The 27,564-nt window shown below is 38.8% G+C and overlaps 1 pseudogene; it reads left to right on the top strand.

Annotated features, from left to right (window-relative positions):
• Window positions 1-8,762: 8,762 nt before the first annotated feature.
• On the top strand, window positions 8,763-26,623 carry LOC132106082 (gastrula zinc finger protein XlCGF57.1-like; annotated as a pseudogene).
• The last annotated feature ends 941 nt before the right edge of the window (window positions 26,624-27,564 follow it).

Genomic DNA, 27,564 nt, shown 5'->3' with positions numbered 1-27,564 from the left:
TTTTTGACGTGGAAATAAAAGGATTCTCCTGTACATTGTTGCAACTTATAATTTTTACACAGCATTCTTATTTCAATAGAAACAATAAAATACGTTTATTTTAGTCTTGAACATTTATTGTCAGAATATTTACAAATTGTTGCTAACAACCCATATCAGAGGCTACACCTGAAGGACTCTGAAACATTGAACACTGAGCTGAACAAAATTGCTCAATTGGTTTTTATTTACTCAGTTTTATTTTTATGGTTACTTAACTGCCTAAAATCAGGTTTGCAAACCTTTCTAAATATGCTCACCATGGTCAAGACAATAAACCATTTTAAATAGCACCTTAGTTTTAGTGTTGTAAAAATGCAAGTGTTTACAGAGGTTTCATTTTTAATTTCAATACTTTGCATTTTAAAATAAACTATTCAATTCGAGGACAGTCATGAGGTCCGTGTACTTTTTGATCATTTCATTTTCTGTTTGGAATGGAATAACGAGAAATGAAAACAAGCTCGTTTATTCGTTTTTTAATTTAGTTTAAAAAACGAAAAATTCGATTTTGACTCGATTTTTCATTTTTCGTTTGTGGTTTACAAATCGGTTTATGGGTTCGATATTTCGTTTGCACACGTGGGCGGTACTGAAACGCCCCTTTCATCTGATTGGTCAAACCGCTCCGCCTTCAGTAGGGGAGCGCGGGGCACAACGTAACACTTTTTGGATTTGGCCAAACAATTAACAAAGTAATGGGGTTAGTCAAACCATATTTTTAAACCAACAACATGCAAACCTCTCTTACAAATGAGCACTGTTTGTATGTTCGTCGGACCTACCATTCCTGTGCTGTATCGCCCAAAGCGCCGAGAGTCAAATGTTACAATTTACCCTGTGGGCGGGGTTAGTTGTAACAGACAGAGGGTTAGTTGTAACAGTTGCTGGAAGAGTCAGATTTCACACAATAAATTAAAAATCTGTTTAGTTTAGATTGTAGTACCATTTCCTTATAGTATACTCAACTAAATGTTGTATTCCACATAGCACAGTATGTACATTTTTTGATCTATTAAAACAATATTCTTGAGTGTAGACAAAGATTTATTTTCAACAATAAACTGGTTCAATAATTATAATAATTTATTTTTCTTATTACAGTAGGCATATTAGATACATAAATAAATAAATACATTAATAAATAAATAAATAAATAAAAATTAAAAACATGTCACTCTTAACATTTATGAAGACATTTCAACCTCTTCAACTGTGTGATTTAAGGGAGATTAGACAACAAATCATGCCAATTTCTTTTTATTTTACTTTTAAAACAGACCTGTATATAGGCCTCTGTTTCATGAACCGATAGGCTAACATTTTAAAAATCATGTAACTTTCTCTTTTTATCTTAAGACATTTTAAAATGTGCATAAACCATTTAATTTCACAAGACATTTAAACATTTGCATAAGCTTTTTCAAGGTAAAGATACAAAAAAATCATCTTTTCACACCGTTTCTGTATAACTGATATTTTGAATGAATTGAATAACTGATTATTTTGTATCAGTACTAATAAATGATAAATCTAACAAATATTCATCACATAGTAAGTGGAAACATTTTCAACATACCACTGTACGATGTGTAGCCTAGAAACTTTACTCGTTAAAGGGATGGTTCACCCAAAAATGAAAATTTCCCCATGATTAACTCACCCTTTAGTCATCCTAGGTGTATATGACATTCTTCTTTCAAACAAATATAATCCGAGTTATATTAAAAAATGTCCTGGCTCTTCCAAGCTTTATAATGGGAGTGAATGGGTTTATTTGCCATCACAGATGAATGTGCTCTGATGGACTTCCAAAAAATATACTCATTAACTCTCATTATAAAGCTTGAAAGAGCCAGGACATTTTTTAAATACAACTCGAATTGTATTAGTCTGAAAGAAGAAGGTGTCATATACGCCTAGGATGGCTTCAGGGTGAGTAAATCATTGGCTCCTTTTCTTTTTTGAGTGAACTATCCCTTTAATACAACTTACTCTTCATCACAGACGTGACAAACATAATGTTCATTTCCCTCTGTGCATAACTCATGTGACCACCCATCACAAAAGACACATCTAACCCATTTCTCTCCAGGTGCAGAGGATGTAAATTCCTCCCCGCACACAAGGCAGTCGACTGAGTTACTTGATTTACTTCGCTTTTTCACACCAAGGCTTCTGTTCTTGGGGGCTGTCTTTTTACTCTTTCGAACCTCTTCCTCTGCAACGGCTGGAGTGTCTGTGAGGATGGCACTTATTATCTTCTTTCTGGGCTTGGCAACTTCTTTTCTTGGAGGTGCCTTGGGGAAGGGCCTGGCTAAAGCAGGAATGAATTCAGGCACAGAGGAGCCCTGGTGAAGAGAGGAGGAGCCCTGGTGGAGAGAGGAGGAGCCCTGGTGAAGAAAGGAGGAGCCCTGGTGGAGTGTGGTGGAGCCCTGGTGAAGAGAGGAGCCCTGGTGAAGAGATGAGGAGCCCTGGTGAAGAGAGGAGGAGCTCTGGTGGAGAGATGAGGAGCTCTGGTGGAGTGTGGTGGAGCCCTGGTGGAGAGAGGAGGAGCCCTGGTGAAGAGAGGAGGAGCTCTGGTGGAGAGATGAGGAGCTCTGGTGGAGTGTGGTGGAGCCCTGATGAAGAGATGAGGAGCCCTGGTGGAGTGTAGTGGAGCCCTGGTGAAGAGAGGAGCCCTGGTGAAGAGATGAGGAGCTCTGGTGGAGTGTGGTGGAGCCCTGGTGGAGAGAGGAGGAGCCCTGGTGAAGAGAGGAGGAGCCCTGGTGGAGAGAGGAGGAGCCCTGGTGGAGTGTGGTGGAGCCCTGGTGGAGAGAAGAGGAGCCCTGGTGGAGAGAAGAGGAGCCGTGGTGAAGAGAGGAGGAGCCCTGGTGGAGTGTGGTGGAGCCCTGGTGGAGTGTGGTGGAGCCCTGGTGGAGAGAAGAGGAGCCCTGGTGGAGAGAGGAGGAGCCCTGGTGGAGTGTGGTGGAGCCCTGGTGGAGAGAAGAGGAGCCCTGGTGGAGAGAAGAGGAGCCCTGGTGAAGAGAGGAGGAGCCCTGGTGGAGTGTGGTGGAGCCCTGGTGGAGTGTGGTGGAGCCCTGGTGGAGAGAAGAGGAGCCCTGGTGGAGAGAGGAGGAGCCCTGGTGGAGAGAGGAGGAGCCCTGGTGGAGAGAGGAGGAGCCCTGGTGGAGAGAGGAGGACCCCTGGTGGAGAGAAGAGGAGCCCTGGTGGAGAGAGGAGGAGCCCTGGTGGAGTGTGGTGGAGCCCTGGTGGAGAGAAGAGGAGCCCTGGTGGAGTGTGGTGGAGCCCTGGTGGAGAGAAGAGGAGCCCTGGTGGAGAGAGGAGGAGCCCTGGTGGAGAGAAGAGGAGCCCTGGTGGAGAGAGGAGGAGCCCTGGTGGAGAGAGGAGGAGCCCTGGTGGAGTGTGGTGGAGCCCTGGTGGAGAGAAGAGGAACCCTGGTGGAGAGAGGAGGAGCCCTGGTGGAGAGAGGAGGAGCCCTGGTGGAGAGAGGAGGAGCCCTGGTGGAGAGAAGAGGAGCCCTGGTGGAGAGAGGAGGAGCCCTGGTGGAGTGTGGTGGAGCCCTGGTGGAGAGAAGAGGAGCCCTGGTGGAGAGAGGAGGAGCCCTGGTGGAGAGAGGAGGAGCCCTGGTGGAGAGAAGAGGAGCCCTGGTGGAGAGAGGAGGAGCCCTGGTGGAGTGTGGTGGAGCCCTGGTGGAGAGAAGAGGAGCCCTGGTGGAGAGAGGAGGAGCCCTGGTGGAGAGAGGAGGAGCCCTGGTGGAGAGAAGAGGAGCCCTGGTGGAGAGAAGAGGAGCCCTGGTGGAGAGAGGAGGAGCCCTGGTGGAGAGAGGAGGAGCCCTGGTGGAGTGTGGTGGAGCCCTGGTGGAGAGAAGAGGAGCCCTGGTGGAGAGAGGAGGAGCCCTGGTGGAGAGAGGAGGAGCCCTGGTGGAGAGAGGAGGAGCCCTGGTGGAGAGAAGAGGAGCCCTGGTGGAGAGAGGAGGAGCCCTGGTGGAGTGTGGTGGAGCCCTGGTGGAGAGAGGAGGAGCCCTGGTGGAGTGTGGTGGAGCCCTGGTGGAGAGAAGAGGAGCCCTGGTGGAGAGAGGAGGAGCCCTGGTGGAGAGAGGAGGGAGCCCTGGTGGAGAGAGGAGGAGCCCTGGTGGAGAGAGGAGGAGCCCTGGTGGAGTGTGGTGGAGCCCTGGTGGAGAGAGGAGGAGCCCTGGTGGAGAGAAGAGGAGCCCTGGTGGAGTGTGGCGGAATCTGCAGAGGATGTCAAGGTAGTACGCCAAGATCATTTCAAAGGTAAACCCTTAAAATCCTACTCCTTTATAATGTCAATATGTGAAGTCATAAAAATATAAACATTTTAAGCTTATTATTCCTACTAAAATTATTAATTCTTCTGGATTTAAGTAACATTTTTGTACAATACAGAAATGTGTTTCTTTTATAGATCCATACACATCTCTGAAATACAAGATGCACGCTTGGTCTCTAGTCGAGTAGTGGTGGGGCGTTTTACAGAATCTGAGGCAAATGTGCCCAGCATTCTAGAGAAAGTGAAGTTGGCTCTGGGCAATGATGAATCTTATGTCCTTACCAACACCCAAGGAAATGAAATCTTGCATTCAGAGGGCACAACTGGTAAATAAAATCCTATGTTTGTTAATATTGAGCTTTGCACAAAGTATATTTTTTCTTATTTTCAAAAAACAAATAAATAAATTGAAGATAAAATCTGAAACTTGAAGAAATAATAAAGGGCCAATATTTACACAAACTGTGTCTCAAAAATGTTCTTGTCAATGAGAACCCATCTTTGTTATCCTTTCTAACATGTGACAAAAACACTGAGGGAAAAATGAAAAAGCATGATTTAAAACTTTAGCAGCTCATTTGTACTTCAGAGAAACAAATGCAGACAGGTATTTTCAGTAGCAAATGCCATGTTTATAAAGACCAAGTTTTTAGTCTTTGATTTTTTTCCTTTTCTTTCTTTCAGATTCAGTTTCAGACTTTTTTATTATTATTGTATTTATTATTGGCAAAGACTTGTTGCTGTACTGTTTACTGGGTATCTGCCTGTGTTGTTGTTTAGGATCATCTTATTGGAGGCCAAACTCCAGAAAAGTCCATGCAGTGCAAAGCGCTGCGTTTAGACAGTGGCAGCACAGTAGGAGTCTGAGGTATTGCAGTGTAATATAATACATTTCCTGCAAATTACAAATTACCCTTTTCTTACCCACTATTTAAAAGTAAGGGGGGATAAGTGAAAATTATTTATGTGTTAACCTACTTTTAATAGTCGCAGAGATGCTGAAAAATCTGTCCTTCAGAACCTTAAATCGCAAATCGAGGAGCTGTTGGAGGCCTCTCATGGTTTGGAACATGTGTCCAGACAGATTCAGGAGATTGTTTCCATTACACAGGGAGCAGCACAAAGGGCAAACCTAGCAACAATTTTAAAGGAGACATTCATGTGTTTAATCTGCAGAGGTACACACACACAAAACTGCATCTTGAAATGTCCTAACCAAAACACAGTAAACTAGAAGGAACAAATATGGAGCTAAAACAGTAGCATGGATATTGCTCGGCTGAAATCATGTTCAATCTATTCACTGATATCAGTTGCAAGTGTGTGGCCCCTATAGGCTGGGTTTTTGCAATAACTGCCAAAGGTTGTATAATTTTTTAGCCATGATATCAGCTATAATTGATATGATTTGACTTACTGTTTTCCAAAACATAATCATGTTTATTTGGCACCAGCTGCAGTTAATGTTGACTTTTTATATTTTCTTTATTAAGCTATCATTGAAGAACCTGTGTTCACCTCGTGCTGCAGGAGTGTGGTGGGGTGCAAGGTCTGCATTGACCAGTGGATGGAGAACTCAAGGCAGTGCCCTAAATGCAGATCTGAAGAAGTTGTCATCACAGAAGTTGCAGGCCTATCCAATGTGCTTGAAGTCACTAAGAGTTTTGTGTAAAACAGTATTCTTTCTATTTTTCTCCACTTCCTGCATGAATGTTTGTTCAGTTAGTAAGGTTCAAGCAGGGTATGTGACAAAGACATCTTCAAAAGTTTAAAAACATTGCCGTTTTGTGTGCATGTGTTGTGAGAACAGAATAAAGTTTTTGCACCTACAAACCTGCATGCAGACACCCAACTTTGCACATTCATTTATAGATTTAACACCCAGTCCTGACCCTGGAGCATCATGTTCGGCAGAGTTCAGCTCCAACCAAGTTCCAACACACTTTCCTGAACATTTCTAGATATTATGAAGACCTCGCTTAGCTGGTTCAGGTGTGTTTAACTAGCCTAGCAAAACTTTGCAGGACATTTGCCCTGACATTAGCTCATTACATTAATTTAATGTGATTTATCAACAGCTAGTACATCTTAAAATATAGAGCTTATGACAAATAATAGTTCCAGATGGACAAGCAATAAATGCAAAAACCTGTGTGAATAACAATATCTTAAAAAAAGAGTGGCAAACTTTGAAGTAGGGTTCAAGTTTTAATTAGTTGTAGCCTACAGCTTGAAGTATAAAGCTTATTCTCATACACAGATATGGCCTGTTTATGAGTGAAATTCATGCTTTTATTTGTCATTTAAACTGATGCAAACAGGGAAAGAGAGTAAAAAAGACTTACTATCCTATCGCCCCCTCTAGTGGACAGCATTAAGTATTACGGCCTTCATTGCTCTAGTCTAGAGTCTAGACTAACACGAGTCGATGGGAATTTTTTTTTTTTTTTTTTTTTTTTGGAAGGTAAGTCTGACCAGTCCGAAAAGATAAGCAAGTCAGACCAGTCTGAAGGTCTGAGCTGAGTTTGGTGGAGCATTAAAGTTCTAGGCAGCGTAAATTTCTCATAATAATAATAATAATAATAATAGCCTAATGTTTAAATATATGGCTTTCTCAAGCCAACATAACAGAAAACTCAGAGAAACATCGAACAATTCAGAATGTAATACAATTTTATTCGTTTTAAAATAAAACTAATAACATTTTATAGGTAGGATGCCGTTTTCAACCGACATGATTTTAATAAATCTCAAACCCTGCTAATTTTATCAGTATTACGTTCACTGATTCTTGCTTCTCTCTTTTCTGTCTCTTTCTTTTCATGTGAACTGAGTTTCAAGTGAACTGAGCTACACATGCTTACGTCTATTCACAAATATAATCTTTATTTCTATTACATTTTTCCCTTTTGTTGCAAATAAAAGACGAGAGTGGTAAATGTTACGGACATATTATTGTAGCCTAGTTCAGCCTATTCCTGATTTTTATTTCCTCTTTCCTTTTATCCAAAGAGACGGAACTATTTGCACAGTATTTATCAATGGGAAGAAATACATCACGCTAAAATAATCTGTCATAGCCTGGCCTACTGTCTGTGGCTCACATTTTTGGGGTCGCTTGCAAGTCTCATCAGCACGAATTACGTGACCAGCAACATATTTCTGCTTCAAATATTGTGCTTAGTTAACAGTGAGTGGTGGTTTCAGACATTATTTTATTATAGTGTATTTGTCAGTGCCGCACTCGGACTCTTATTTTGCCTGACAGAAAAAAAAGATCGTACTGAAAGCGGAGCGGTTTGACCAATCAGATGAAAGGGGCGTTTCAGTACCGCCCACGTGTGCAAACGAAATATCGAACCCATAAACCGATTTGTAAACCAAACGAAAAATGAAAAATCGAGTCAAAATCGATTTTTCGTTTTTTAAACTAAATTAAAAAACGAATGAACGAGCTTGTTTTCATTTCTCGTTATTCCATTCCAAACAGAAAATGAAATGATCAAAAAGTACACGGACCTCATGCGCACTTACTTCCTGTCGCGCGCACGATCTCTGAAGTGAGGGTATTTGAACGAGGGACAAGACATTTCGGACGCAGCCTACGTAATTTTAGCGGAGAAAAGACTTTTATTTTGGTCTGGCGGTGTGACGTCATGAGTATGCGATCCCGCGTATGTGAGTCGGCTGAAGAGAGGTTTGATGCGTTTAGACTGCCGCTAATTCTATAAGAAGAAGAAAGGTGGGTACTTTCAATCGTTTAAAGTGTTCCAATTAACTAATCTCGTTGTGTTCAAAACTATGGTTTATGGAGAAACGGGGCATTTTGAAACTCCGAGCCAGCTGAATCAATCTCAAAGTGATCCACTTTTATGAACTTTTAATAAAACGGTGTAAAAGCAACAACTATTTAAGATTTGTTTTTTTACTTGTAATTTGAATTGTTCTTTTTGTGTTTCTGTTTTATTGTAGCGCTTTGGTTTTAAGAAAAGCACATTACAAATCAAATTCTCATCATTAACCAGAACAACAAAAACAAACGTGTGTACAAACCAACTGCAAGTGTTTCATGAAAGGTAATATACAAACAGTTGAATACCAGATAAATCACAAACAATTGTGTAATTTTATAAATATATTTTAATCTGTTAATTTAAATCCATTAGCTCTCACTCTGGGCTGCATTTCCCAAAAGTATCGTAAGCCTAAATTTTTCATAACTCCATTGGTTTCAATGGGTCTACGATGTATTTAAGCTTACAATGCTTTTGGGAAAACACAGCCCAAGTTGACTTACTTACCAGTGTGCTGACTGCGTAGGGAGCTGATTGTAGGTAGTTTACATTTATTGCATATATATATATATATATATATGTAAATTTCCCTGTTAATTATTTTCATCTTAAACAGGAAAAAGTGTCCAAACAAAAAGAAAAACTTGGATCCACGTGACACACTTCTATACAGATGGCGTTTATTAAAGAGGAGAGTGAAGACATAAAGATTGTAGAAACATTCAGTCTGAAGCATGAAGATACTGAGGAACAAACAGGTTGGTTTTTATTTTCAAAGCTTGAACTCACTCATTTGAACCTTATTAAAATGTCCATCTCTACAGAAATGAAATCTATTTATGAAGAATGTCTCACGCGAGTGTAAAGATGTTAAATGACATTAGACAGAAATGTTGAGATCACATGACAAATAAGTGCAGCTGAGAAGATCCTGCTTTCACACTGGACATTTGTTATGACATCATGCATTTAAATTGTAACAATAATATGGAATTAGCCTAAAAGAAATTTGGTGATGCGTTTGTGAACACACTGGCGCACTTCACACACAGGATTTAAGATTGTACTATTAAGATAAGAACTATTTTACCTAATTTTGCTACATATTCAGTTTGACACAAAATGAAAATGTAGAGGTAACGTTTTCCATTGGTACTGTTTTTATGTAACCACCTTTTGTCATTTCTTTTTAATATTTTATAAATACACCCTTCTGATTTAACACATTTGACACATTTGCTTAGAAACACAACGTCATGAAAAAACGAGACAATACTTTTTTTTTTTTTTTTCACGCCCATGTTTACTTGGATGAAATGGCAAAACATGAAGTGCTGTATGTATATATTTGAAGGAAGTGGAGGACCCACCATTCCCTTCACAGACATAAGTTGGGAGAAATTAATTAAATCAGTGTTTCTGTGGAAAGACCTTGAGGGCAGAGAAGGTATCATTGCAGAAGAGGCAGTACAGGCCTACAAGTTACAAAGCCAGGAACCTACAAACCAGTTAGTCAAACAAACTAACACTGGCTCCCACAGGGAGTGCTACAGCCCTTTCACAAATATCACGGAGATAAAACGAGCACAAAGGAGAAGAGAGAAGGCAGTATCAGTTGAAGAAACTGCAAAGGAAGGTTAGTGTTATATTGTATAGACAGGCGGTGCAGTATTAGACATACAGTACAGGTCAAAAGTTTGGAAACATTACTATTTTTAATGTTTTTGAAAAGTTTCTTCTGCTCATCAAGCCTGCATTTATTTATCAAAAATACAGAAAAAGTAATATTGTGATATATTATTACAATTTAAAATAATTGTTTTTAAATTTATACTTTAAACGATCATTTATTAACTTTTAAGTTGGTTTGGAAAAAGCCTAGCCCGAAAGTTAAGGCAATACAGTTTGATAGATGGGTAGAAAGAATGAAAAATTAGGTGGAAAGACAAAAGAATAGATTAAAGAAGAAATAAAGGTTAGAAAGAAATATAGAAAGGTTAAAAAGAAGGATAGATGGAAAAAAGAAAGATAAAGGAAGGAAGTTTAATTGAGTCTTGGACTTCAGGGAGTTTAGATTTGAGTTTGTGTTGTGCACTACTGGGCCACCGTAGCCTTGGCTCAATTTGAACATTCTGCAATGAAAGTCAATGGGATTTTGTCGTCATTTTTAGGAAAGCTAAGTCCAATCAGTTAGATAAGATATAGCAACTTCAAGCTAACTTAATAATATAGATAAATACAATGAATTAACAGTGATATGATAAAAACACCGTGCAAAAATTTACCCTTCCAATTATGGCATCATTAACATCAACAAGGCCGGACACTGAACGCTGTGAAACTGGTTTATTACCCATGTTAATGGAATAGGTGGAACCAATATATGGAGCATAAGTTTTCCCCTGCTGAAAGTTACAAACCATTTTTCTTTAATCAGTGATGTGGGGAAGGGTGCAAAACCTAAATCTATTGTTTTGCACTTTTAGTGGTAAAGGCAGAGGATGGTGAGGCAACTCCAGTTAAAACACAGGCTCTGAGATCTGACGCCCGTGATCTCTACACGTCCAAGCGGGCCCCACACCTGCTTCCAGTACAATGCATTATTTGCAAACATGAGAAGTACAAGGTTCAGACACACAGCAGGAAAAGGGTAAAAGAAAAGCTAACAAAGTGTGAAACACTCCATGCCGGGAAATTGCTACTCGCCGCTGAAGGAAGAAGGGATGAGTCTCTTCTTTTCCATATCCAAGACAGGGACTTGGTGGCTAGTGAAGCACGGTATCACTTCACCTGCTATAGAGATTATACCCGGTACCTGACCACACACAAAATTGAGAGAACAGAAACAAACATATATGAAAATGGATACAAGCACTTCTGCAAAATAGTCATTGAGGAGAGGCTGTTAAAACAACGCGAAGTGCTTCGACTGTCAAAGTTGAATATGCTTTTCAAAAAAACTGTGGAAGAAACCGAGGGAGTGAACATCGCAGCTTATAAGGCACACTCACTAAAGGCAAGACTTCACAAGTCTCATCCCTTCTTGAAATTCCTGAAGGCATCCACAACCTACCTTGTATATGTGGACAATCTGTCAGCTGACGAGATTGTGCATGAAGTTGCCGTCTCCTCTACTTCCTCCTCATCTGAAGAAAGTGAAGGAGAAATGACAAGTCAAGGAGATATTGAAAAAGACACCATCAACACGGATGATTCTCGGGTGTTATATCATGCAGCATTGACACTTAAAGAAATCATTCAAAAGACATCAAAAAAATACCCAAAGCTTCCATGTCCTCCCACAGCAGGTGACCTCACACTGGAAAATGGGATGAGTGTAGTGCCTCACCAACTTTTTAACTTCATTGCATGGATATCAGGAATGTCATCACAACAATCAGATGAACGTGTTGATGTCACTTCAGAGGACAGCAGAAAGATAGTGTCCACTTGTCAGGACATTATTACCCTTGCAACCTGTGGCTCATGCCAAACCAGTGCTCACTTGCAATGGTAGTTCGGCATATGACTGGCTCTGCGCAGTTTATAGGGTTGTTAAATGGTCTGGGTCTCTGCTCATCCAATTCCCAGGTCCTTGAGCATGATACTGCCCTTGCTCCATCTACAAATGGAGAGAGGGGAAATATACATCCCTGAAAAAATCAGTGCTGAAGTGCCTGTTACTCTTGTCTGGGATAAAAATGACTTTGGAGAGGAGACTCTTTTAGGTAAAGGGACAACACATAACACCAATGGTGTAATAATTCAGAGGGCCATAAACGGTTATACAGCATCCTTACCAGACACATTACCCAGACAGAGAACATGAGAGTGGTCTGTTCATCCTCCTCCACTGAATCTTTCAACATACACAAGAGGAAAGCGATCTGGTCCAAAGAATTTTGCATTGAAGATAGATCTCCAGCATAACCAATACAGCTATGCCCAGACTAACGGTAGAAGAACTGATGCTGCATTCTTTTTACTCAAAGTACCTGAGGCCCAGGGCAAAGTCCTTCCTGGATGGACAGGGTTTAAAATCATGTTGAAGGAAGACACAGTACTACCATCTACACACATGTTGGCTACCTACCAGTGATTGACGACAGTCCGACTGATCTCAACACTGTTCACCCCATCCTGAGCCGCTCCATTGCCATTGCTGACAGCTTAGAACAAAAAAGTTGTTTTAGTTATGGATCAAGCCATATTTGCCGAGGCCCAAGAGATCCTTTGGCAAACAAATTCTTACTCTGAGAGAATTGTAGTGAGGATGGGAGAGTTCCACACAGCAATGGAGTATGATTGACCAAAATACCCCAAAGCAGTGGAAAAAATTCCTGGCATGTGGCCAAAATAAAGAAAACTTACGGGAGTATTTCTTCCAACATTGGAGCTCATCTGCAAAGAATATAATTGACAATATAACCATCGTTGTTGCACATGGAAGCAAGTGGCCTGCAATTAAGATAAATGTGAGCTATACTGACCTTGAGATACTGGAACTCAAAAACCTAGAGACAAGTCAAGAGGAGGCAGACACCAGAATGATACTGCATGCAGCCAAACACAGCCATGACCTGGTAATCAAGAGCCCAGACACTGATGTCTTTGTGCTGGCTCTAGCTTTCTGCAGCCACATTGATGGCCTCCTCCATTTCCATACAGCCAAGGGGAGAAACACACACATTACTGACATCGCCAAGATGGGCATGTAGCTTGGTAAAGACAAATGTGATGGCCTTGTATGTCTGCTTGCCTTTTCTGGATGTGACACAGTGAGCGCTCTGCATAAGGTTGGGAAAGCAAAAGCATACAAAAACTAAGTTAAAAAAAACAGAATACATCACTATGTTTAGAGAACTAGGAACAAGTTTCACCCCATCACCAGAACTACGTGAGGCTCTGGAAGCTTACACATGTGATCTATATGACCAGAAGGACTGCCAAGATGTAAATATTGCAAGGGCTAAACCGTTCAAATCCGGTAAATGTTCTGAGAGAGACTTGCCTCCAAACAAAGACTCCTTGCATAAACACATCCAGCGGGCAAGCTATCAGGCTGCAGTACACAGGAGGTGTCTTGAGTGCATGCCAGACATTCCTCCTCCTGTAAATCATGGCTGGAAGATGGTAGGAGATTTCTACAGAGTGGACTGGATGACACTTCCTCCAGCTCCAGAGGCCATATACTAGAACTTGTGCACTGCTCGTGTAAAAAAACAAATTGTGTTAAGGGTAGATGCACATGTAAACTGCATGAGCTGCCATGTACAGACCTCTGGCAGTGTGTAAACTGTGACAATAAGTCACTTGAAGATGTACACGTGGGGAGTGGTGTGTTTGTGTGTTTGATACTCCTGCAGAAGTAAATCTGTATGACATTTTTATGTACATTATAACTCTGCTCTGTTTGATAGCCTATGTTCTGTGATCGTTATAATCTTGTTTCTTTTACCGGTACATGCAGTTTATGTTCTTTGATAGTTATCTTATTTATATTAGATACAGTTCTGTCTAGCGTTAGAGCTTTTAGCTCTCTGGTTTGAATATTGAATATTGGTTAGAGTATTAGAATACTGACCCTTTAACGTTATGTCTGATGTAACTGATAATTAAATATGTCTTAAACATCAACCGGTTCATGTTCATGTTTGCCTTGAGTTTTTGGCGAACTTTTGCAAAACGGTCGGTAAATATTAAACGAGGTAATTATCCGCCAACATACAGTGTAGCTGTAGTCTATGTGAGTTGGACGAAGTGTTACCGTTAGAATGGAATGTTAAAAATTATATTCTCAATGGTTCTGGCTACTGCTAGTTACCCTACTTAAAACGACACTAACGAGACGCTTACACACGTTTGTACAACAAAGTGAACAAAACAAACATTTTTTATTGATATCATATTCTAATTAAAAGATTACTTACAATCGCACAAAGAATGTGTCCTTGACGATGATCAATGCGCTGCTGCTGCTCGTGTCTGATAGCTAAATCATCCATATAATAGCTGTTCTAAATAAGCTACATCTGATTGGTTAATAATAATCCCATGTCAGTATCTTGCCGCACTATTGGCTCAACTAATATATTATTATTACTAATATATGTGATTTCGAGGAAAATGTGCAATAAATGGGAGTGGCAACACTTTTCATATCGTTGAGAATAAAACCGTCCCAACTTTACTTTTACATGAATGATCCCCATGGAGGGAGATCCTGGATTTGTAAAGGAGATACGGACCCTAGGCCAACTGTCTAGATCCGATTGCAGCTGTTCTAGAGTCAACAACTCACTGATTCAAATGAACCGTTAAGTGCGAGTCTCCAGTGAACTCAATTCACAAGTAAGAGCCAGGAGATCTTGTAAGAGCGCGCCTGATGCTGCTAAAAGTAAGTTACTAATGTCGAATTTTAGGATTAATTATTGTAACTGAAAATCATATTTAGGTCAAAACTGTCATTTGTTTGTGTACTAAATCTGCTGTAAAGGGTGATCTATTTGAGCCCACTGAAATGCTTGAATACAAACAACATCAGGGCCTCTTAGGTTAAAAAAAACATTAAAATAACAGATTAAATTCAGACCTTATTCTCATGTCATATATAACTGTGATGTTCTGCAAAACAACACATTTTAAAACTTTTTTTATGTATATATAACTGGTGAAAATCTGATGGTCTGATGTGACCCTGGAGCACAAAAGCAGTCTTGAGTCTCTGGGGTATATTTGTAGCAAAAGTCAAAAGTACATTGTATGTGTCAAAATGATCAGTTTTTCTTTTATGGCAAAAATGATTGGGATATTAAGTAAAGGTCAGGTTCCATGAAGATATTTTGTAAATTTCCTACCGTAAATATATCAATTTAATTTGATTAGTAATATGCATTGCTAAGAACTTAATTTAGACAAAATTAAAGGTAATTTTCTCAATGTTTTGACTTCTTTTTGCACCCTTAGATTCCAAATTTTAAAATAGTTGTATCTCAGCCAAATATAATGCTTTCTACAGCTTTTTTCTTAGCCATTTCAGAATCTGGAAAAATTACTGGGGCTAACTTGTTACTGCAGTCGGTAGAGCGATATGAATGTGTGTGATGTACGGCATGATAAATGCTCGTCACTTCTGCTGCCAAAACTTTGTCAGTCTGTGGGTCATTTGGTTTAATGAAAAACGACTACACTGATTTGCATGTTTCTTAATGATGTGCTTTTTTTCTGTGGTACTCACATGCACCATGTCGCTCACGTCGTATTCTCCACCATGTGCCCCCAAAAAACAGCTTTTGCATAAAATGCAAAAAGCTCTCTCTGCTTTGCCATCTACAGGTCGAATGAAAAAACGGGACAGATGCTGAATTTGCATGAGGCAGGATAAAGGGTAAAATTGCTGTGCAGTACAATGTAAAGCGGGACAGGTGGTCACTCGTGCCAGTTATTCAGCCAATAAAGTGTAGGCCTATGTATTTCAAATATGTGTCTATTACTATATAGATTACAAAGGTTTAATTGGCATCTTTATTTCAAATGACCCGACCGACCGCAACCCGAATATCATTAAAAATATTTTAGGATGACTCATAACCGAAGGGCTCAACCCGCGCCTTACTGGCTGTTACTATACAGAGCCATTGTTAGCTGACAAGCTACGCAAATCCACATTCATTGTCAGATGCACATTATCGGCCGACATATATTGCGCACCCCTAGAAATTATGCCTTTTAAATTTGAATATTATTTGAATATTTATAATATTTAAGTAGAAAATTCAAGTTTAGTTTTTCAGTCATTTTGACTGACCTAGGATTCTTTGATGGTGAGCAGAGCATGCGAGCGGAGTGGAGCGGGAGCGGAGTGGTAATATTTCCATAAGAGCACAGAGCGCCTTTCTGAATGTTCCGCTCCGCTCGCTCAACCCAGAATGCCCTTTGGTGATTTGCTTTTTTGAGCGAGAATCTGTAGAGGTCGAGAATAGTAGAGCAGTTATGGAGTTCAGATATTGTTTCAATGAAGTTGCAAGCCTTATACATATATGTAAAGTAAAAATCAAAGTTAAGAATGAGCAGGGAGAAGAAACTGAGAGGGAGTGCGGGGAGACTGTTAAAGTTAGTAAAGACTCATCTTGGAATCTGAAGCGGCATATTGCCAGAAAGCACGAGGATGTGCTACGCAAACATAGTGCAGCAAAAGGTGAGCTACATACCATAAAAACGAATAAACAGGTAGGATAAGGTTAGCTATATTCTGTTGTACGGAGCCCCGATCATAACATGCAGACAAAATTACGGTCACGAATTTAGAATAGGCTATTCTGTTTTATGCTAGGACTAGCCTACAGTATTAAATTACTGAATTCGTTTTAAAAGGATTAATCTATGCTTAACATGAAATAGATTTATTTATTATATTATCGTTTATTTATTTAGTTATGAAAGATAGCCTAATATACCATTTAGTTAGGCTATTTTAATTAGTTATGAAAGATATGATGCATAATAACATACAGCCTTATGTTATAAAAACGTGATCTCTCGAAAAATAATGTTAGAAGTAATGAATTGAATTAAGCCCATTTTTCTTTTAAATATTTTGTGGTCCGCCGTTTAGATGTAATAGACTGTAAGGTAATAGCCTAATAGATTAAAATAATTTATAGTAATTTATTTAGATTGAGTTCTGCTTAATCTAATTAGCGTTTGAGTGCACATCATAAATATATATTGAATTAACTTTTCAAAATGTTGGAGTTTCAGTGTTAGGTAAGGCTGTTAGCTGCCACGAATTCATTCATTCGCCTAAATCTGGGAAAGAATCATTATATTTCGTTATTACTTATTAAAATCATTTTTGCTTAAAATTAAATAAATTAATAAAACCTGGTGACGTAAAAATTATTATAATTATTATAAAATTTTCTTCGGAGCTCCGGAGTCATTAAATAATAGCAGTTAAACTGTAGACCTAAACTCACAGCTGTATATAGGTTTAAATAAAGAACTACATAGTACAGAAGATAGGCCTATTAGCCACACTACTTAAGCCTATTAAAATATTATTATTAAAAAATGTAATTAAAAAAATGACCCGAACCTACAGGTAGACCTACAGAATAGGCTAGTTATAGGAAACAGTAATTTATAATCTAATATAATGCACGCAAATTTGTTCTTTACAGAAAAAACTACAAAAGGCCAAAAGGAGATAAAGAATTTTTTTCCTCTCCAGCGTCCCCAGTTCTCCGTGTCAAATGCACGGAAGAAAGAATTAGATGACGCATTTTTTACGATGGTTTACTTGGATTATGAACCTCTGACAAAAGGTGAACGAGAGGGTATGCATCATTTTGTCAGCGTTGCCCAGCCCGGATACACCACTCCATGCTACAATACAGTGCGTGATACACTTATGCCAAATGCTCTTAGTGAGATGGAAGGCAGACTTAGGGAGCTGTTGCAGTTAGGAGATGGCTTTCGTGCTTACGCTAGACATATGGACAAACAGAAGAGGACACAGCTTTCTAGGTGTTGTGGCAAGTTTCGTTGATGAAGTGTTCAATGGTCACACTGTGTTGCTGTCCTGTGAAGATCTTAAAGGACACCACACAACTGAGAGTATTTTTCAGAAATATGAAGGTGTTTTACAACACTGGAATTTACAAAGACGTGTTGTCAGGGTGGTCACCGACAGCGCCAGTAACATGATAAAGGCTTTCAACCTTCCAGGGTTTGAGGAAAGTGCTGTAGAAGAGGAGGGAGAGGAAGAGGACCCAGAGGAAGGTGACACAGTGGATAATCAGCCTTCCCCATTCCAGCCAAATTTTTTGCAGATCATTGAGAACGTGACCGCTACATATATCACCGAAAAAAATCTCCATATGCGATGTCCTATTCATTTACTGCAGCTCGCCCTAAAGGATGCCATAAACAGCCATGCTGATGTGGGCAATGTCATCACACGTACGGCAAAACTTGTAAAAGCTGTCAGAAAGAGCACCCTGAACACAGAGGAAGCTGATAAACTGGGTGTGCGTCCCACTCAAGCATGTATCACCAGATGGAGCAGTCAGCTGTGCATGATTGAATCTGTAATTAAAATGTTTGAAAGAGACTCGCAATTTCAAAATAAGCTGACTATTCCTGAGAACAGTAAGCTGACCATAAATGATGTACTTCAGCTCCAAGCCCTGACTGAGGTGCTATCACCTCTGGCAGAACTTACTAATGTTATGCAAAAAGAGCTCAAAAACCTGGGCATGATTCTTCCAGCTGTTATGGAAATTAAACTGCTTTTGTCCAGTCTGCCTGAGACCCTCCCCCTACCCATTCATGCGTTTGCGGAGACACTGTCAGTCAATGTCTCTACTCGTTTTAACAGATTCTATTCTGTCAAGCACCTTGTGTTGGCGGCTGTATTAGATCCACGTTTCAAAACAGAATGGATTATTAGAGATAGTACAGTGAGCAATCGACTCGCAGAGATTCGCGAAATGTTGGTGAAGGAGGCAGAATGCAGTGGTGTAAACAAAGTCACATAGGCCAGAAGCGTTCCAAAGAAGGTACGCATTTTCGGCTCATATGAAAGTAACTCGAGTGTAGCTGACATCGCCATAGGTCAGATGGAGGAGTACCTTGGCTCAATGAGAAAAAGTCCACAGGAAAACCAGTGCTGGATCCCTCCCTCAACTAGCCAAGGTCGCCCGCAAAATATTCAGCATCCCCAAGTGGTTCTTCCAGCACTGAGCGAGTGTTTTCTGCCGCTGGATTGCTTTCCCGGGCACACCGAATGAGCCTGAAGCCTGACACTTTGTCGAAGCTAATGTTTCTTACAGCGAATTCTAAAATCCAGTAAACATTAAGATACGTTTTAATAGACCAAAGTTCCCCGCAGTTATGGTCTACTTTAACTTGACACTAGAAAATGTGTTTCTTTCATCGATGTCAGTTCATAATCTAAGTGTTCTTTTAAGGGTCATGAAACCCCCCATTTCTGCACAGGTTAGTTCTCACCACGGTTTTAAAAAAATGATAAAAAAGTGGGCGTGGTGTGCAGCGGACCGGGGGAGGGGGAAGAGGGGAGACAGACAGCACACAAAGCTTTGCGTTCAGAAAGTTTCATTTTGCTCCCATCGAGCTAAAAGCACAAATAAATGCACAGCCATTTGCACTCTGCATCGAAAACATATTACACATTCAGTCATTTAGCAGACGCTTTTATTCAAAGCGACTCACAAATGAGATATATATATATTATTCTGTGGCGTTTATATAAGCCTTCTGACAGGTTGTGTCACAGAGCTAAAAAAAAACGGTTACACTCACCAAGTGAATGAATCGCGTTTGTGCCGAACTCTTATTACAAAGAAAAAACAAACACATTTCTGCAATCCATGAATGTTTCTCTGTTAATGTGTGTGATGTCATTTCACAGTCTGATGAGTCTTTCATAGCAAATGAACACATGATGTTGTGAATAATTAAGCGAAGCGTCTTCTCATAGGATAAACACGCAATCTCATGAATAATTGAATAGACACCGACGCGTCATCAATGTACTATAGTCCATTGCCACGTCACAAATCGTGACATCAACACAATGTAGATTCTAAATCCGGAAGATGAAAATGGAGCAAAAAAGCTTAAAATTAACCAATTTTCTCCAACAGTTAAAATTAGTGGATGCTAACATTGTCTTCTATGATGTGCAACACTAACACCTCTGCTAAAATCTTAGAATAAGTAGTCTGGGGTTTCATGACCCTTTGCATTTTATCTTGTTTATGCTTCTCACAGGCTTTATAATAAAACATTTTTTTGTAAAGATCTATGCATATTTCATCTCGTGTGTTTGTGCGTTTGTGTTTTAATGAACCTGTTTTTAGCTCAACAACTGGCAGCCATCATATTTTCATGGAAATAAAGTTAACGAAAATCAAATACACTTTTCAGTTTTTGCATTTTAGGTATGTTGACTAAGGTTAGATTTATATATTTAATAGATTTTAATTAAAACAAGAAGAATGTAAGAATTTCGTTTTGAAACGTGATTATTGCTACTAAGAATTTCGGTACAAAAAGACAGTATATATTGCAGAATATTGCTTGTGATTAGATTACTTTTTAACAACAAATGGAAAAAAAAATTATCTAACTTTTTTCTTTGACAGATGGATGAGATTGGTTTAATTGTCCAAAGAACAAGCACAACTCAACGTTTAATGTTGAGCCCTGGGGGCTGTTTAAAAAAAAGACTTAAAGGGTTAGTTCACCTGAAAATGAAAATTATGTCATTAATGACTCAGCCTCATGTTGTTCCAAACCCGCAAGACCTCCTCCGTTCATCTTTGGAACACAGTTTAAGATATATATTTTTTTCACAATTTAAGATATTTTTAATAATAAAAATATTTTTATTTATCTTTCTCTCATTATCTGGCTGGGCTCTGTGTTCATCTTCAGTTCTCTCTTCACAGCAGTTCAGCAGTGTACTGTTTGAGTAAATGAATTACTCCGGGATATTGGTTTGTTTTAACTCAGAGGGAGTGTCAGCCACATTAATAAAGTTGACAGCTTAAGTCATTTGTGGATTAATGCTTATTGGAGACGCATACTGTCTCAAACAATTCAGTTCGATTTGGTGAACTGGTTCAAGAAGAACCGTTTAAATCGAGTGATTTGTTCGCGAACCGGATATCACTAAACTGCAGTGATGTGAACACGCTCACAACAGACCCGGAAGAGAAGACAACTCTGAATAAAGTCGTAGTTTTTTTTATTTTTGGACCAAATTGTATTTTCGATTCTTCAACAAATTCTAACTGACCCTCTGATGTCACATGGACTACTTTGATGTTTTTATTACCTCTCTGGACATGGACAGTATACCGTACATACATTTTCAATGGAGGGACAGAAAGCTCTCGGACTAAATCTAAAATAACTTAAACTGTGTTCTGAAGATGAACTTACAAGTCTTATGGGTTTGGAACAACATGAGGGTGAGTTATTAATGACATCATTCATTTTTGGGTGAACTAACCCTTTAAAGTCCGTAACCTAACAAATCAATCGGGGTTAAAGCCATGCGCGTAATTTGCACGGGGGTTACGGGGGTCATGACCCCCCCAAAAATCAGATCCAGCTAATATAACCCCCCCAATATCATCACATCATTCAGATTAAAATAGATATGAAACATTCAGAATGAATACTTTTGTTCATTTTCTTTATTAATTTCATTTGCAAGCAAGAAAGATAGTATCATATTTTAAATAATCTGTAATGTACCCCCCGCACCGATTTGGTATTACCAAAGTCTCTGGTATTACCCAACCCGCTTTCAGTACCAAGTTTGTTCACTATTTTGCACAGTCGATGGGATGAATGGTTGGAGAAAGCTGACGGAAAGATGAAAAGGACACTGAAAGGCAGCCAGACAACGATTTTTCATTGTTTGTTGACACCAGCCAAAAAAAAAGAAAAAAGAAAAACAAAAAATCCTGACCAAACGGAGGTACCCTTAAGTTAGCTGTTAAGTTAGCTCAGCGTTTCTCAAAGTGTGGGGAATAGAAACATGACAAACAGGTTTTGTGCCCATCTTTTTAATTCCTTTATTTATTGACCATACACTCAAAACAAAGACACATTTAAATGTAAGCCTTGACGTTACTTAACCTCTTCACACGTAAGTTTAAAAGTATTTCAAGGCTACCGTTATTGATCGTAGTATCGCTTTATGGTTCCCATGGAGACGCGCCATTCATTGCTTGTCACACCGTAGCCACAATAGTGCTGAATGACTGATGATCTGCTTTTATTTCCTTTTTTATTCAAAATTTCACAAATGTGTTAGCTATAGCAGGATATATCTGATATTCCGATTGTCAAATATGTGCAAGTGGATGTGTTTTGTTGTTAAAACACCTTTATAACGATCGCATTACTTGAGCTGTATGCGCAACGTATTTTAGGTATCTATCTTATTAAAATACCTAAAAAAAAATACGTACATTATTAGGAATTTACCACCTCTGGTTCAATTTGAGATTATTTTTATTTTTGTTTGTTTTTTTGTTTTTTTGTTGTTCTTTTTGCATGGATTTTGCAAAGTGTCAAAATGAATCAAAGCACAACTAGGTTAATGTTAGTCCACACTTGTATTGATGTTATCAGAAGCTAAATGCAAACACAATTATTATTATTTTTTAATCTAATTTTGAGTCTTATTTCATGCAAAGTGATAATATAATTGCACTTTCATTTTCTTTATTTGAAAATTTTTAATGCTGTTATTTGATGTTAAGTTTTTAAAATGTGATGTTAATAAAATACATTTTAACAGTTAAACTTAAAGCCTAGTTTATTAACATTTTGTTGGGGTGATTGGGGACAGGTGGGGCTCGGAACCCTTTCCTACCTCTGAAGTGGGGAATGGCAGAAAAGTTTGAGAAACACTGAGTTAGCTGATGATTTGTTTTGTTGACTGGAGTTGGCTGGCTAGATGTTCGTTTGCCAGTGTCCTATGAGGTAAAGCCAGAGGGTGCCAGGGACTGTGTAGAACCAATGTCACTGAATTGTAACTGCTGTTTGCTCCAATACAGTCACCCGTTTTGGGGGGGATTGCATAATTAAATTATGCAAATTAGCATGTTACCTTTTACACAAGAAAATAATACAATAAATTAATAAATAAATAAATATGCCGCGAGTTTAACCCCCCCAATGGTAGACCCAAAGTTACGCCCTTGGTTAAAGCGGTACTATAAATGATGTTTTAAGTTAATACATTCTCACTAATTTGATCCAGGTTCGGTGTGCCAAGATACTGTGATGTGCATAATTCTTAAGCAGCCCTTAATGTTGATAATGGATCAGATCGATCCACCATGACAAAAAGTTAATATGTTCATGCCATTTAGTACATTTGAGATGTTTGTGTTTTCCTCAGTGCATATTCTTCATCTGTAATGGCTTTTTTCCAGCGGTACGGTATAGTACAGTTTAGTACAATACGATTTGTTACTGGTTACCCTGATCCAGCTTGCATTTTCACTGCCAATAGTACTCTTCTTGATAGGCGTGGTGTATGCTGGAAAGTAGCAATTGACAAAAAATGAGCAACAATAAGCTCAGTTTAAATAAACAATAACAATTATAAAAGTATAAGTACAATGGTTAACAGGCTTATACAAGAGAAAATAAGCAAACAGTTCAGTCAAACGTATGCTACAAAGTCAGCGCTGTGCTACAGTAAAGTTCGAATTTTATATATATATATATATATATATATATGTATATATACAGTACAGACCAAAAGTTTGGATACACCTCATTCAAAGAGTTTTCTTTATTTTCATGACTATGAAAATTGTAGATTCACACTGAAGGCATCAAACTATGAATTAACACGTGTGGAATTATATATGGAATTATATACATAACAAAAAAGTGTGAAACAACTGAAAATGTGTCATATTCTAGGTTCTTCAAAGTAGCCACCCTTTGCTTTGATTACTGCTTTGCACACTCTTGGCATTCTCTTGATGAGCTTCAAGAGGTAGTCACCTGAAATGGTCTTCCAACAGTCTTGAAGGAGTTCCCCGAGAGATGCTTAGCACTTGTTGGCCCTTTTGGCTTCTGTCTGCGGTCCAGCTCACCCCTAAACCATCTCAATTGGGTTCAGGTCCAGTGACTGTGGAGGCCAGGTTATCTGGCGCAGCACCCCATCACTCTCCTTCTTGGTCAAATAGCCCTTGATGCCTTCAGTGTGACTCTACAATTTTCATAGTCATGAAAATAAAGAAAACTCTTTGAATGAGAAGGTGTGTCCAAACTATTGGTCTGTACTATTTTTATATATATATATATATATAATGAAACATAACTATGTGCTCAGCCAAAATGATATGACCAGGAATGAATAATAGATTCATGAGACCACAAATGCCTGTTAAATATAGCCAACCCAAGACTAACTATCATGTTTATATATTTATATTTATTCATTTAACAGACGCTTTTATCCAAAGCGACTTACAGATGAGGACAGTGGAAGCAATCAAAAACAACAAAAAGAGCAATGATATATAAGTGCTATAACAAGTCTCAGTTAGGTTAACAAAGTACACGTAGCATGGGCTTTTAAATAATATAATAAATAAAAAGAAAACAGATAGAATAAAAAAGAGAATAGAACAAGCTAGTGTTAGAGGTCTTTACACACACACACACACAAAATTGCATAATAAATGAAAAGAAAATGGAATACAAAAAGATTAGAAAGGTAGTTACATTTTCTTAAGAATAGAATTAGAATAGTGCGTGTTAAAGTTAGAGGGTCAAATAAAGATGTTTAATCACTACAAAGACATCAGAGCCAGCGGCAAATGTCTGAAGGATTAGCCGAGCTAAGGCTACTCTCTGCAGATACATGAGCACTGATCGCCAGAAGCTTTGAAATCGGCATTGCAAATTTTTAAATAGTCACTTTATAAATCTACCAAAGATTTCAGTTTTAAACAATTACATTCTCGCCTAAAAAACTCTTTTTCATGACACAAGAACAGTAATATTTAGGAAAATGACGCCGTTTTTGGGCAATGATGTTAATAGCTTTTGTCTGTGTGAAAATATAAAATTATAAAATACACCGTTATAATCTGTTTGCACACTCTGATGAAAATGAGGCCAACACTCATGGACAGCAGAGCGGAATGATTGAAGGACGCTTTATCCCTTTGTATCACGCAAAAGTGATGATTCTAGTCAACCAATCAATGTTCTGCATTGAGTTTAGCTCCAACCTTCTGGTACCCCAATGGAAGGGTTCCAAAAAAGTGGTACAGTACGGTTCGCTATTTTGGTACCATTCACAACTTCTCACAGTGGAAACGAAAATGATTGCAGACTATATTGTACCGAACTGTATCGCCATGAATGAATGTTAGAAAGTTATGCAAACATATCCATTTTGCTGTCAGGAGTCGGCAAGGGTTACTCCTCTTTCACTCCGCGAGCAGCACGCAAGCAGTGCATATTTTTTACGCCGTCCATGTTAATCAAAAAAGGCACATAATAGAGATCAGTCTATATCTAGATTTCCTAAAATCTGCTATTAGATTTTGTAAAAATGAATTGCATAATGGTCAGCTTAAACTCTGTAGGACACTGGCCGACCAAGATCAGCTTTGGACACCCCGGTGTAGGATCTAGCATACATGCATTCCATGCTAAATGTTTTGATGTTAATTGCTTTGTGCCATTAAACTGGGGTTAACTTTTATTTGTTTGTTTTTCCAATTTAGACTTAACGGTGCTGAAAGAGGAGAGGGAAGGACTGAACGAAACTGAAGAGAAAGATCAGTATGAGAATCTTTGTGATTCAATAACTGGAGAAAAATCTTTGTGTTCCTTAAAGTTTGAAAAGACTTAAACACGAAAAAAAGATCAAAAGACAGGAAATAAGAGTTATTACACTTGCCTTCAATGTGGAAAGAGTTTCACTTATAAAGGAAACCTTAACATTCACATGAGAGTTCACACTGGAGAGAAGCCTTTCACATGCTATCTGTGTGGAAAGAGTTTCAGTCAGTCTATAAACCTTAAACGCCACATGAAAATTCACACTGGAGAGAAGCCTAACAGATCCCCTCAGTGTGAAAAGAGTTTGAATCAAAGTGGAGAAAACAAGAGAATTTTAACTTGCCAATCGTGTGGAAAGTGTTTCACTCATAAAGGAAAATTTGTAAGGCACATGAGAGTTCACACTGGAGAAAAGCCTTACACGTGTAAACAGTGTGGAAAGAGTTTCAGTCTAAATGGAACACTTAAAAGGCACATGAATGTTCACTATAAAGAGAAGCCTAACAGATCCCCTCAGTGTGAAAAGAGTTCGAATCAAAGTGGAGAAAACAAGATCATTCACACTACAGAAAGCCGTTTTCCCTGCCAACAGTGTGGGAAGAGTTTCACTTCTAAACAAAGCCTTGAATGCCACAAGAGAATTCACACTGGAGAAAAGCCCTTCACATGCAAACAGTGTGGAAAGAGTTTCAGTCATAAAGCAAACCTTAAAACCCACAAGAGAACTCACACTGGAGAAAAGCCTTTCACATGCAAACAGTGTGGAAACCGTTTCAGTCATAAAGCAAACCTTAAAACCCACATGAGAACTCACACTGGAGAGAATCCTTTCACATGCAAACAATGTGGAATAAGTTTCACTCATAAAGTAAGCCTTAAAACCCACATAAGAGCTCACACTGGAGAGAAACCTTTCACATGCAAACAGTGTGGAAAGAGTTTCAGTCAACCTAAAAACCTTAAGAGGCACATGAAAGTTCACAATAAAGAGAAGCCTAACAGATCCCCTCAGTGTGAAAAGAGTTCTAAAGAAAAATTATAAAATTGATCATTCTGATTCTGATTGGCTGAGCCACAATCTTAGCTGTTGTAAATTAATGTAATAATTTACAATAAACATACACCTCTTTTTATGTCTGTGTTGTTCTACAACCACAACTGTTTCTGGGTAACTACATTGTTTGGCAAAATAATGTTTATCAATATCATTACATTTCATTCGATTTAATTTGTGAAACCTTGCTCCGTATATGGAATAACCATTTTATAAAAGCAATAAACCCCATGAACCTACGGTTTACAGTGAATTTATGACCGCTAAGTGGGTTTTAGGCACTCCACTGTGCATCATGCTCAACACCCCTAAGCTGTTATAAATTCACTGCAAACCACGTGTTCTTGTGGCTTATTGTTTTACTAAACCTTGACGTCCACAGGCAAATTCACACTTTGGAGAGCCTTTTTACCTGCCAACAGTGTGGAAAGAGTTTCACTCATAAAGGATACCTAAACAGGCACATGAGAAGTCACACAGGAGAAAAGCTTTACACATGTCCTCAGTGTGGAAAGAGTTTCAGTCAAAAACGATACCTTGAATTTTATATGAGAAGTCACCCTGGAGAGAAGTTTTAACCAAAAAGGTAACCTTAGGTACAACATGAAGATCTACTCCAGATTGACCTGTTTAAATGTCATCAGTTTGGAATTAGTTTTACAGACAAGATAAACCTAGCAATCAGGCAGGGATACTGGAGAGAAGCTTGTTAAGTGCCATTACTGATACTCATATCATCAGGTCATCTGTTTTATTACTGTTCTTGTATATTCTCTTTTGTATTATATACTGTTTTATACATGCATTATTATAGAGTTTGTAGTTAATGTAACTTCACCTATACCATGTTTGGGATCTGTGAATTCATATGTTGATGATATACATATAAGTATATTATATGTTGTAATAGAGTTCTTCAATAATGTTCATTCTTAAATACTTTTATTCTCATAATTTGCTTACTGAAAATGTGTGTTGGTGTGTGACAGGAGGGCCTTCGTCCAAGGATAGGAAGTGATG

This window comes from Carassius carassius, chromosome 26, assembly GCF_963082965.1.
Source record: "Carassius carassius chromosome 26, fCarCar2.1, whole genome shotgun sequence".
Lineage (NCBI taxonomy): Eukaryota > Metazoa > Chordata > Actinopteri > Cypriniformes > Cyprinidae > Carassius > Carassius carassius.
This window is presented reverse-complemented; position numbering and strand designations above follow the sequence as displayed.